A 14,075-nucleotide genomic window follows, 5' to 3' on the forward strand; every position below is an offset into this window, starting at 1 on the left:
ATGAGGGAATGGGGAAACATAAAGAAAGAGGAATACATCTGCAGTGTTTGCAGTCTTTGTTTAATATTGTGTAAGTACATAGGCATCCTAACTGTTGGCAATGTTACAATCGTCCAGACATTTACTGTCAAATCAGAAAGGACAACTTTCATAACTTATTTCTGTTGCACTTTCTATGTGACTTGAGAGAATGTCACATTATCAGTACATCTAAATACCTTTTCTCCTTGCAAATATATATCTTTGTCCGTGGCAAATATGTGAAATACTTTTCAATTATTTTTTTTTGCTACCCTTTGAGGCATGTTCCTGCTGCAAAATAAAAATTGATCAAACATCTGAAATATACAAAGTATTGGATTCCAGTTTCTTTCTTTCTTTTTTATCCTTTATCATTTACTCGCAGTTTGGCATTGAGCTCCTTTGACTGACAGCAGTCAATACAAATTTTATTTGAACTGCCATTAATAGCACAATTAAGACCTGCATCGTTGCACTTTCCTCAGCAGTCTGGACAGCAATGAGTGAAGAAATTCAAGTTGTCACACTCCTATCTCTGGCATTGTGTGTAAATGTATTGAGCTTAAGGAGGCAGTAGATGTGATGCATGGTTTGAAACCTGTTCACAAGTCATTTTACTGAGGAAGGTCATGCTAAATCTTGACACTCATTTTGGTGTATGAATGTGCTGATGCGAGAAACTGAAGTAATGTTAGTATTGACTATAAGTGACAGACAGATAAATCATTTGAAATTATGGCAATCTTAATTGTGTGTGCTGTGTGAACAGTGAAATAATTTCTTGTGTTCCCTGCGCCCTTCTTTATTCTTATGGAATTAACTAAAGTCATAATATTGTGAGACATACATGATAGTACTAATGTGGCAAGCAGATGTGAGAAGGCTATCTGCATCAATGTAATACAGTAGCAGCTCTGCTCTTTACTAGACATACATTACGATCCATTACATGTTTCTTCAACATGTTATTTCCAAAAAGTTGTGTGAAAGTTTCTGATAAATATTACCTTCTACATTTGTACACTGATTTGTAGTGCAGAATAAACTTTCATGGCTTAAGGAAGTTAAAAATTTAGTTTAGGCTGTCTTATGCAGTGTAAACCAGCCCATCGGCACTAAGCATCTGTCAGCACTGTAGATAGTACTCAGTGAAGAAAATTCACCTATCAGGTAACTTTCTATGTGGCTCAGGTTGAAAGTACAGTGAGCTTAGAGAAAAACAACAGCTGAGGTATGGTTTGAATCCACTTAAATGATAATTTTAAGGAGGATGATCTGAATGTATATTTAATCACATTTTGTGATACAATAGTCTTGTTATTTAAAATTAAAATATTATCATTATTGCTAACAACACGTAAGCTACTGTGTGTCAACTTTCATATTATTTGCCATTAACTATAAGTCCGATAAGGTGCCACACAAAATAAATTTCTGATGCTGCAATGAGATGTGAAAAGGATGAATGTGTCACTTGAATGTACTTTTTGCTCTGGTCATTGATACATAGATGCATTGATTGTATTTAAATTACTGTCATCTTTTTTCTCTATCATATATTTTTGTCTAATGCCTTTTCCATTTGCTCTGCACTCAGTAGAGTGCAAGAATGGTCCACTGCCAGAGGGTAAAAAGTGAAAAATTTAGTTTAAGTTACCTTAAGCAGATATGCCTGGAGTCAATGCATGGCCATCTGTACCATGGATAGTACATACTGCAGAGAATGCAGCTGAAAGATGTCCACTTAAATCACAGGAGGCATTCTTCAAATGCTGTGTTGAAATCACTTTACACTTATTCTCAATATATCCAATGTATATTTTTTTTACATTTTCTAAATCTGCTTTTGCTCTACATTTGGTAAGTCCTAAACACAGATTGCTACTTAAGGAAAAAGTAGCAAATTTAACTTAGGATGCCTTATGCAGCGTAAAAATGCCTGGCACCATTGAGTGGCTAGAAACACTCTAGTAGTAGTCAATGCAGGAAAGTGCAGCTTTCATGTAATTTTCTCTGTAACACAAGATGTAATTGAAGGGAATTGAAAGACATAAGGCACATGATGTATTGTTCAAATCCTGTTTAGATATCACATTGCAATTATTCACAATAAGTGATATTTTTTTTAATTTTAATTTTCATTTGGTCTCCACTTGGCCATGTGCAAACAAAGTCCACTATTTTAAGGAAAAAAGTAAAAATTCTAGTTTAGGCTGCATTATGTAGAATAAACACACCTAGCAAAGGTGCACTTTACTTAGCACCTGCACTGTACTGACTGGAAAAATTCCACCTGCCCCATATCTGTCTCAGTATCACAAGGCATAAGTACAGTAAGTCTAGATAAAGAACACAGCTGATTAATGGTTTGAATCCAGCTCAATGATGCTTTTGCAAAGGTTGTAAAAATCCCATTTCTCACAACATTTTGATTAGGACTACAGCACTAAAGTAAAATGATAATGTTAAAAATGTTTCTTGCAAGCAATTTATCAGTGATGCTTGCATAATCAAACTTTTCTATGTAGCATATATCATTACTGTTTCATATATAACCTCAAGATAATGCATATCCAATTTCCTGTACATGACAGTGATGATATTTAATATAAAGTTAACCTGCATATGTATGATGAGCACAATACTTTTGTTATAACCATCATGACTCATCACATATCCCAACTATATGCGTAGGACAGTTATATCTTGTGAATTGTGCATGTAACATATCCCAGCCTGTATTATTCAGCTCATTCAGCTGCATCTATCTGAAATATATTTACAAACCGAAATACTGACTTTTTACATAGGAATGTATTCCCAGCACTAATTAAAATCATACACATACATTCCTCTCTGAAATGTATCTCCAGTCATTCTGAAATTAGTATATGTCTAATTTCAATACTTACAAGAGAGTTCTCCTGTGGCAATATCAAATAATATACTAAGTTGCAGTTTTTGCATGCTTTATCCCATGGATTTGATTCCCAGCTGGTACAAAAATATTTAGCATTGTGTAAGCCCCAGCATCACTATATGTCACAATTTATCCTCTATCTCCCTCCACACTGCAAGGATTAAATCCATGCCATTAAGCATTCCTTTGCTGAACATTGCAACCTGTGTTAGTAGGTTGAGCATACACTCATACCCAATGTCATGTTTCACACCTTTACTGCTATGTGATGCAAGTCATGCCAGTGTGTCTGCCAAAGAATCCATCTGCTTTCAGTTGCACAAATGCATATGGCAAGGCTGTGTTTAATTAACTCAGTAACATTTACTACCATTAGAGTATAAGGCAGATGCTCAATTATTTGTCCATAAGGTGGAAACTAAGAGGAACTGCATTGTTCTTTTACAGAGTAAGGCATGACCCATGTAGGAATTCCTTTATACTTTAAATGGTGTAAGTTTAGATATGTGAATTATCATGGAGCTGATTTCAGGTAGGCATCCTTCAATATGCAAGAAGGACCCTTGCAACCAGCTCAACTAAAACCTACTTGGATGTACTCAGCCCAGTAATTTTCATGACTGCTTTGGTTTCATTGAGGGTGAGTTTTCCCCTCTGTTTTCAAACATTAATCATCCCCTTTTTCACCAAACCTTCTTGAGGAGTATTACCCAGTGTTTAACATTAACAGGCATTGTAGGCAATGTTATTGAGAAGGTGGTTGTGGTTCAAGATAAAACTCATCTATCTGCCCATTTTCTGTCAAACACATTTTAGAACAACTTTAGGAAAATACATCATGCTGAGACTGTCAAATTAAATGGTTAAACAACTTTTTTGAGCTCAAAAATCAGCTTTGTTATTCTGTTCTAGCCCTCTTTTATGTGTTAATTTGACTGTATATTAGAAAACTTGGAATCCTGTTGGACTGTCTACTTTTTCTTCCAGTATGGGGTGGTTTGCCCCTCTCTTCCTGAAATATTCTCAAATGGTGGTTTCTAGTGTTAAACTGTCTATATCCCATCCCCTTTTGCAAGGTTCTTTGGGGTTCAGTCCTATACCCCTTGCTATTCATGGTGCACATACTTGCACTTGAACAGGTCTTTTCAGTAAAATGTAATGTACTGTTCCTATCCAGACTAAACTTATTTTTAAAGCATTTCCTCTGTCATGAGAATTGTGCATTCTTTGTTGACAGTTGGCTATACTGAACTAGATAAAGAGCAAATTTTGCCTACAGAGGTTATGACCATTCATGATACCTTACAAACCATCCACTGCTCCAAACGATATGCCAATGGTTCACTGTGGTGAGGCAGGCTGTAACTTGCATCATGTGTCCATGGGCTGGGCTTTATTTTGGATGATCAGCTGACATTTTTGGGCAAGGTGCCAGTGATTGTTAAATCTTCCTTATGTCTTGTGTGAAATATGCCCTTATAAAGTTCCTTATTTATTCCTTATTTCTTCAGGGAGTCTCTGAATGGCTATATATGCATTAGTTGTATCATGTTTTGATAGTACACCCTATGCCTGGGCCTTGGCAATTGTTACAAGGGACAGCTTTGGGTGGTACAGAATGCAGGTGCATGGTTACTTGTTGGTACCTCCCCCTTCTTACATATAGCACCTTTCTTTTGTTACATAGCTATTTGAGATGTTTAGATCTGTATTTAATGTACTGGTACTTGCTACTCAGGATTTAAGAATACCTCATACATACACAAACTATATGCTAGTATCCCACCAGCCGTCTTGGCTGTTCTGCTATTCCCACATAATAGGGTGATGTTTCTGGCAAATCTTATGTAGTTGCCCACTGTGTTTTGGGTTCAATTTTTATTTATTTTTTTTATCAGGCTTCATATTTGGGGAATTCAATAACATACTGGTTGACATCTGTGGAATTCTTCAGGAAGTACATAGGGATGATTTTGCTGCACCGGGCACTTTCTTGATTCATAGATTCATAGGTTCTTTCTAAGAATATGATAAAGAGAGACAATCAACATGCTCATACACATCACCAAGGATTAATGGGAAACTAGCAACACCCCCTATTAAATAGACTTTTTCCACATATTCCTGGAGAAAATTTCAAATTACCTATCCAATCATCCAAACTGATTTTTAAAGGTTGTTAATAAAGTACTCTACTTGATAGGTATGGGCAGCTTATTCAAGAAACTGGATATATGTTGCATTAGGTATATAACACACCACTTGGCCTTGTTCATGTGATAGAATAGGACTATGTCTCTAGAAAAGGTGTTTGCTTTACCACTTGTACAGTTTAGGGGAAGACGTTGAAATAGTGCTAGATAGTTCACAGCATGGAAAGCTAAGCAGAGGTCACCCCTCAGCAGTGTATGACACTGAGCAGTGTGACAGAGCACTTAGTCTTTTGGTGTAATTAAGGGTACTGAGATCTGAGATCTTTTTGTTGAAGAAAGTTGAGATCTCTCAGGCTGGTTTAGGTACTTGGTGAGGTACATCCTGAAGGGAAAATTTCAATGATGGGCCTAATAAAGGATGAATAACAATTTATTTTGACCTTGAGAAAATGCCATGATGGATAATCTGTGCAAGATAGAATAATTTTCTTAATATATAGTGGTATAAGGAGAGTCTGATATCAATATATGTACATAATTCCTTGATAACTGCACCAAATTTAAGTGGAATGGTATCTATATGGAAAGCACTAGTGATGCTAGATTTAGCCAAATAAATAATACTACATTATTTGGTGTTAAGAGAAAACCCAATATTAATAACCAATCATTTGTTTGGTCCAGCCCTTGCTGGAGAATTTGAGTATCAGAATTTGATTTGATAACTGCCTCTAGTTAGCAGTCATAAGCAAAGTTTAAATTATAAAAGGAAGCGTACCAGGACAAATCCAAAAGTAATGTAGTATACAAAAGTCAAAGATGTCCAGTAGGCTGAAGTTGTACAAATATATAAATACTTTAATAAAATAACAAATAAAATCAGGTAAGCACTTTTGCAATGTGTTTGCTTCTTCAGACCATAAAATACACATTCAAACAAACCATTTAAAAACAACCATTTGGCCAATCATAATGAAAAAAAAAAAAGTCATGTGATATAATCAGTGATATAAGGAATGGAAAATCTACTAATGCACTAGCTAAGCATGTGTTAGATTTTGAGGACACTCACTAATTTAAGTTTTTGGTCTTGCAGCAATTTAATATTGATGTCAGAGAAGGTGATTTCAGTAATGAAACTGGATTTTTGGAGCTGAAATGGCTCCTAGATTTTAGAGCAGATGTGTCTCCAGGACTAAACAGTGCTATCTCTTTAAAACTTGCTTTAAAAAGAAGAGGTCTGAATCATTGATTATATCACAGCTATTTTTTTCATTATGATTGGCCAAATGGTTGTTTTTAAATCGTTTGTTTGAATGTGTATTTTATGGTCTGAAGAAGCAAACACACTGCGAAAACACTTACCTGATTTTTTTTGTTATTTTATTAAAGTATTTATATATTTGTACAACTTCAGCCTACTGGACATCTGTGACATCTGTGACTTTTGCATAAGCAAAGTTTGTTAGGCAACGTCCCTTGATATCACAGAAATATATACCAAAGAGGAGGAGACCTAGGTCAGAGCCTTGTGGTACATCACTAGTGACATTTTTTCTGTCCATAACAAATACCCATGACCTTAATGATATGGGATCTGCCAGAGAGTCAATTACCAATCCAGTGAACTATGTATGCATTAATGTTGAGTTGGGAGAGTTTGTCAATGATCCCAGCATGGGGATAATGTCAAAGGCCTTAGCAAGGTCTAGATAAGAAATGTGGACTGTATGCACTTTACCCATGGCCTCAGTAACTCTTTCAAAGGGCTCAACAAGGTTGAGCAGGCATAATCTTCATTTTACAAAGTCAAACTGATGTGTAGCCAGAGATATAAGAACATCTGTATCACTTTATTTATTCAACTATAATGCATTCCAAAGCCTTGCAAATAATACTAGTGAGGCTAATAAGCCTGTACTTCCCAGGCTAGTTGAGAAAGTCTCTTGATTCATGGGGGACCACAACTGCCAATCTTCACTCCTTGGAAATATAACCAGTAGAAAGACTGAGTTGATGGAGGGCATTTGCTAAGTGGGACTTCATCCTTCTCAGTAGCATCCACGGATATTGTCAGCACCCATGGAAGTAACACTTTTAACCTTGGAAAGTCCAAAAAGGATTTGGTCTAAATTGATCTTAGGAAAGGGAGTGTGGTGGGGGGTGAAGGGGAGAGAGAAGATGGTGGTTGGAATGACATTGGAAGACAATTTGTCTGCAAGATTATTAGCAATGTCCTTGGGGTCAGAGAAGGAGGTAACACCTGAGATATGTTCAGCAAAGAGTTATCGCTTAAATCTAATTTTTCTAATATAGATAAAGTAGGCTGCATGGTTATCTTTTGAATTAGTTGCATGTCCTAAATTCACAGTTAGTGAGCGACTTACTGTCAGTTTTAAATCCTCTTTATAATGACAAAATTATCATCTTTTAGTGAGGGCCAGGAGCCTTTTCTTTTAATTATAGAGTTTGTCGATGGTAGTTCAACCATTTGGGTTTAGTTTTAAACTGGTCATTAAGCTTACTTGGGACTGGTACTGGTGCCTCAATGCATCTATTCAAGAAGGAGTAAAATTCAGAGGAGTTGGCAGTAGCCTCAGTTACAAGGTTTGTTCAGAAGCTATGCCATCTGTGATTGGCAATAATGTCAGTACATAGTTAATAACTCGTCTTGCAGTAACCCCTGAATATGGTGATCAGTACTGCCAGCAAAGGAGATGCTGGCTAATGAAGTTGACCTTCTTCTGTTACTGTTAATATAAATGTTAATGTTGATTGCATTTGAACATATGCAGTTACGTTAAATTAGGGGAAATTCAAAGATATAATATTCAACTGCAGCAGGACAAATGAAAAATCTCCTCAGAGAATTCTTGAACCAGTATTTGCAGTGAAACACATCTATTTTGTTACCTAAACCTTAAACAACCAGAATTATTAGTCAGGCACTTTAAGAGCCTATGCATCTAACAGCTCTACAAAAAAAAATCATATACATTCTTGTCATAATTGCTTTACAGACTGCATCTGCAAATGGATTAACTTTCTGATGTACTGTTATATTGTCTCAAGCAGGGGGTAAAACAAAGCTTAATGAGAAGTTTTTACTTTGACTTCTACTAGCTCTAACAGTTTATTGTATTAAGCTACAAAAAACTATATTGAATCTGTTGAACTTAACCACTGCATAGTATAATCACCTAAGAACTTATTTCAGGGGCTACACGTTACTATGAATTAGAAAAAGCTCTGACTGAATTTTCCAATAATTGGTGCAATGCACAGTTTATATTCCAAACTATGCCTTTAACATTTTAAAAGGATATCCAACACTATTGGCAGATATCATATAACAACTCAAGAGTATATCCAGGAGCTGAATTGATTTGCCAGTTGTGTCATTTTAATTTGGAACTTACCCATTTTTATGCATCTTACTTCAAGTGCAATTAAAGTTTTTTTTTTTTTCATTTAGGGTCACCCAGGCATCATTAAAAATGGGTAGGAGAACCTACAATCTACTATCTTTCCATTTTAACTACCTTGATGACACATAAAAGCTTGTTTACCATCTGTGCCACACTTTTTCCAAAGGTAAGGTGGTTACAGTTCAGTGCATGTAGCACGATACAAAAATGAAACTTCTGAGGAATATTTGCTTCACATTAGTTACTGTTTAATAGTTAGGAACAGACACAAATATGTAACTACAAAGATGACATATTTATTTTCAACATTTATTCAATGACTAAGGTTTCTGTAGGAATTACTAGCTTATACTGCAAATTAAGTTTTATACAGAATGTAAGGGTCCTCTAAAGTGGTACCATGGCAGGCTATACTAATTCAAGACTTAAATGTGCAATATAAATGATTGACGGGATGATCATAAGTGGTCACAGTAGCTGGAGGTTGCAAACTGGTGCAATTTTCAGTTATGTAAACAGAACAGAAGAGAGCAGAAAAGCTATGAAGCATTAAAGCGTAGCATTAGTGCATACTGCTATACCTGCGTATTATGTTACCCATAGCATTAACTGAATATGTTCGATTCAACAGTTGTGCACAATTTAGACATTCATTTCATGTACCCTCAGTACAACTTACAGATTGTATATGCCATTTAATGCATATCTCACTAGGCAGACAGAAATTCACTTCAAAGAGGAACAGAAATTTTATTTTTAAAATTCAGGTTACATGCCATTCATGATTACATAATATATAGAGACTAATACTACTGCACAGTTTAGGTTTTTCATCTTGGTTAAACACCAACTAAATAACAAGTAAAAAAATAATTGAAAAGGAACCACTCGTTGAGCAGGAACAAGTTTACTAAAATAAATATATATAAACCACTCAGTACATAGATATTTTTTTTTTGGTTCCTTTTCAATTATTTTTTTCATCTTGGTTGCCAGAGGAGGTTCCTATTTACTAAGGACATTCAAGATACATTTGTCATTCATAATTTCTTATGTTTGGATTCCTGTCATTTGATTGACAGCAAAACTATCGAGTGCTGAATGGTTGAGGAAAAGTGAGTGAAAAATTTTTGCTGAAAGTGGCGTTTTTCAACTGTGGTGCAAGCTCACATGGGGATGCAGGCTGACTTCCCCCTGCAAAAAATATATATGTATACACATCTATATATTTATATCTATATATAGGTACATAGGTGTATTCTAGGCTGGTGGCCCTGGAGCCTTTACAAGCCTAGCCCATAGGATTACCCTGGAATCATGCCACCTGACCTTAGTTCCCAGTGCCTCTGTCAAGTAGAGCCACTGGAGTGATCCCGGGGTGAATTTTCTATTATCCATCCACATATCAAGATTTCTCTTGAAGAGGGCCAGTGAGGTGCTCTGCTTGACATGTATGGGAAGTCTATTCCATAGCATGGGCAGTCTCTGGGTTATGAACCTGTCCCTCCAGTTTGTTTTGTTGATTGTGATAATGAGGTTGAGGTCCTGGAGCGTGTAGTCTGGAGGAATTGGGATTTCTTTAGATGTAGCATTTCTAACAGAGCTGGGTCAGACATAGCAGAGATCGCCTCTAAGTAGGCAATATGAGACAGAGAATAGTTGGAGTTTTTTGAGTCTGTCTATATAGGACAAGTGTTTAAGGCCTAAGATCCTCTTTGTGAGGTATTTTTGTGGCCTCTCCAGTTGTTGATGGTGTCTAGTGAGGTACATGCCAAATTGGGCATTGTACTCGATGACTGGCCTAATGAGGGAAGAGTAGAGGGAGACAATGATCACTTTCTTCCTGGATGCAAAACCCTTAGTAATGAGATGTGCCACATAGAAGGACTTTCTGACCACAGTGGCAATGTGGTGGTCAAAAGAAAGGTTGTTATCAACCTGTGTTCCCAGATCTCTTATGATGCTTTCCGTGTTCATTGGACTACAATCAATGTGGTAATTCATGAGAACTGGCTTTTTCTTAAAGAGGATGACAAACACATTTTTTGGCATTGAGCTTAAGGTCATGGTTCTGACACCAGTCATTGGTCTCAGTGAGGCCTTTCTGTAGGATGTCAGCATCAGTTGGGGAGTTAAATATGGCTACCAACTTGCAATTGTCTGTGTACTTTGTCAGCCACAGTCATAGGTTTATAGGTTCATAGGTAGGTACTAGGCTATTGGCCCTAAGGCCTATATAAGCCTAGCCAAAAAGGTACCCTGGCTTTCGCCACCCAAGAAAATTATTTTCCTGTGTCCTGTCGAGCAGAGCCACAGAAGTGATCCCTGGGGTGAATTTCTTATATCCCATACAATCATCAAGATTTTTCTTGAAGAGGGCTAATGAGGAGCTTTGTTTGATATAGATAGGTAGTTTGTTCCAGCATATGGGAAATCCCTGGGACAAGAATATTTCTCTCCAGCATGTTCTGTTTATTGTGGTGACAAGGGTTAGGTCCCTAGAGTGCGTAGCTTGGAGGGATTGGGATTTCTTTAAGTGGAGCATATCCAGCAGCTCTGAGTTTGACATAACTTTTTATGTTAGGCAGAGATTGCCTCTGAGTAGGTGATATGCAATGGAGTAAAGCTGGAGTTTTTTGAGATGGTCTGCCTTGGGCATGTGTTTGAAGCCAGTAATCCTCTTTGTGAGGTATTTCTGTGGCCTTTCCAGTTGTTGTAGATGTCTTGTGAGGTACATACCAAAAGGAGCATTGTACTCTATAATGGGTCTAATGAGTGACGAGTAGAGGGGAACAATGACCTCTTTTTTTTCCTGGATGAGAAACCTTTTGTGATGAGGTGTGCCACGTAGAAGGATTTCCTGACTACTATGGTGATGTGATTTTCAAAGGACAGACTACTGTCCACCTGTATCCCAAGGTCTCTTATCATACTTTCTGTGTAAAGTAGACTACCGCCTATGCGGTAGTTCATGGGTACAGAGTTTTTACCAAAGGGAATGACAATGCACTTTTTGGCATTGAGCTTGAGGCCATGCCTTTGACACCAGGCATCTGTCTCAGTGAGGCCTTTTTGTAGGATGTCCACATCATTAGGAGTTTTGATTATGGCTCCTAGTTTGCAGTCATCTGTGAACTTCATTAACCAAAGACCTTCTGTGTTAGCCTGTATTTCAGAGAAGTAGATACCAAACAGGAGAGGGCCCAGGACTGAACCCTGTGGTACTCCACTTGTCACTGGTCTGAAGTCGGATTTGGAGTCTGCTACTTTCACAGTGTGGGTTCTGTCAGTGAGCCACTTGGCAACCCATCTTGTGACATAGGGATTTATACCTAGTTTAGTGAGTTCATCTATACTTCCAGAGTGGGGGATGGTGACAAAAGCCTTGTCGAGATCTAGATAGGCTGTGTGAACCACCTTGCTCTCATGTACGGCTTTGGTGACTGCTTCAAAGAAGTCTAACAGGTCTAAGAGACATGATTTGCCTTTTACAAACCCAAACTGGGTGGGGTCCAGAGTTTGGAGATTACCAATGTCTTTGTTTATAAGTTCTATGATGATACATTCCATGGCCTTGCAGATCAGGCTTGTCAGGCTAATGGGGCGGTAGTTCCCGGGGTCCGTGGTGGCTCCCCCCTTGTGGAGTATGGAGTGGGATAACTGTCGCTGTGCACCATTCAGCAGGCACAAAACCTGAGGTGAGGCTATGATTGAAAATGGTACTTAGGTGGGGTGCCAGTTCGTTCTGTAGTTCATGTAGAACACAGCCTGGGATGTTGTCAGGTCCCATGGATGCTGTGTTCTTGGCTTTGGAGAGTGTAGTTTTTACCTGTGCAGCTGTGATTACAGGAACTTTGCATTCTTCCGGTATAGAGATTAGCCCTTTAGGGGGTGAGAGGGGGTAAAGTTAGCACTGAACCTATCTACCAGGATGTTGGCAATATAAGTTGGTTCTCTATATTTAGTGGCATTCTGCTGTAACTCAGAGCAGATCTGAGTGTTGCCATTGAGATTCTTGACATAGCTATAGAATACTTTGTGGTTGTCTTTAGAATCAGTGGCGATTTTGTTTTCGTAACTAGCTTTGGAGTATTTTATGAGGTATCTCAGCTTCTTACTGAGGCTGACCAGGGAGTTCCTCCAATCATGGGATTTTACTCTTTTTTCAACAGTTTCTTTCTTCTGTTGTAGAGTTTGTTTATGGCAGGGAACCACCAGATTGGCTTCCTTTTTTTGGAGGATAGCATTTTGGTTCTGTTAGGGATAGCATGATCCATACACTCGTGTAAGTGCTTATAAAGTGCATTTGTGTAGGATTCAACAGTCGTACCTCTATTGTCCGTCTGCATGGGTGTCGTGAAGTTTGCCACTTCTGTCTTGAGAAACATGAAGTTGGCTTTGGAGAAATTATTTACAGTGGTTTCCCAAATGGGGGTGGGAGCGGGATGTGGATGTCTAGGATGATTAGCTTGTGGTCGGATCTGACCAACAAGGGATTGACCTGTAGTGTGGAACATCGGTCACCCATGTTGGTAATGACCAGGTCTAGGATATTGCTGCCCCTGGTGGGGATGTGGATAAGTTGATTCAAGGCATTGGAATTTATGAATTCCAGAAAATGTTGAGCAAAAAGAGTTGGTACATGAGTAGTTTTCCCAGTTAATGGTGGGATAGTTGAAATCGCCCATTATTAGGGTATTGGGTTGTACCCTAATATTTTCCAGTGTATCAAGAAATGAGGAGTGGGAATCCTGGGGCACGGTGGGGGATCTGCAACAAGCTACAATTTGGATTGTGCCCTTGCCCAGAGTTAGTTGCACTTGGATAATCTCGGATACATTATGCTGAGCAACTAGCCTGGAGGTGTGGATATCCTTTATGAATATGGACACGCCTCCACCTTTAGTGTTTCGGTCCAGGTTAGGTGGCTGAAAGGTGTGGTATGAATTATAGCCTGGTAATGCAGGGGTGCTCTCTGCAGCCTTGAACCAGGTCTCTGTCACTGCATAGATGCTGATATTCTCCATTTTAAGGAGTGCCTCGAGAGAGTGCATTTTGAGGTTTAGACTTCTAGCATTGAGTATCATTACCATCAGATTTTGCTTGCTTGTACCTGTTACAGTGGTGAATTTGTCATTTTAACCTTGTCTAAAAAAGGCACTATAGGGATGGCAAGAGCCTTAGCCAGTATCTGGAATCCCAAGGATGACAGGTGCAGGCCATCTCTGGCAAAGCATTGTGGTCTGTCGATCATGTCATCCCAGGCAGACATATACTGGATTCCCTTAGAATGACACCAGATGCTTAGCCAATTGTTGAAGTCAATCATTTTGTCCTTGTACTGTGGTATAATTCTGGGTGATGGTTGGATGCTACTCAGGGCTAGGGTTATACCTGCCTGGGCTACAAGATCAGAGAGCTCCTCCATGTCTCTTTTCATGTAGTCCAGGGAGGTAGGTCTCAGGTCATTCACACCATCATGGACAATGATGGAGTCCCTTCATGTTAGCCTGAACTTCAGAGAAGTAGATACCAAACAGGAGAGGACCCAGG

This window comes from Protopterus annectens, chromosome 5.part0 (genome assembly GCF_019279795.1).
Source record: "Protopterus annectens isolate FY-2018-M chromosome 5.part0, PAN1.0, whole genome shotgun sequence".
NCBI classification, from domain to species: domain Eukaryota; kingdom Metazoa; phylum Chordata; order Ceratodontiformes; family Protopteridae; genus Protopterus; species Protopterus annectens.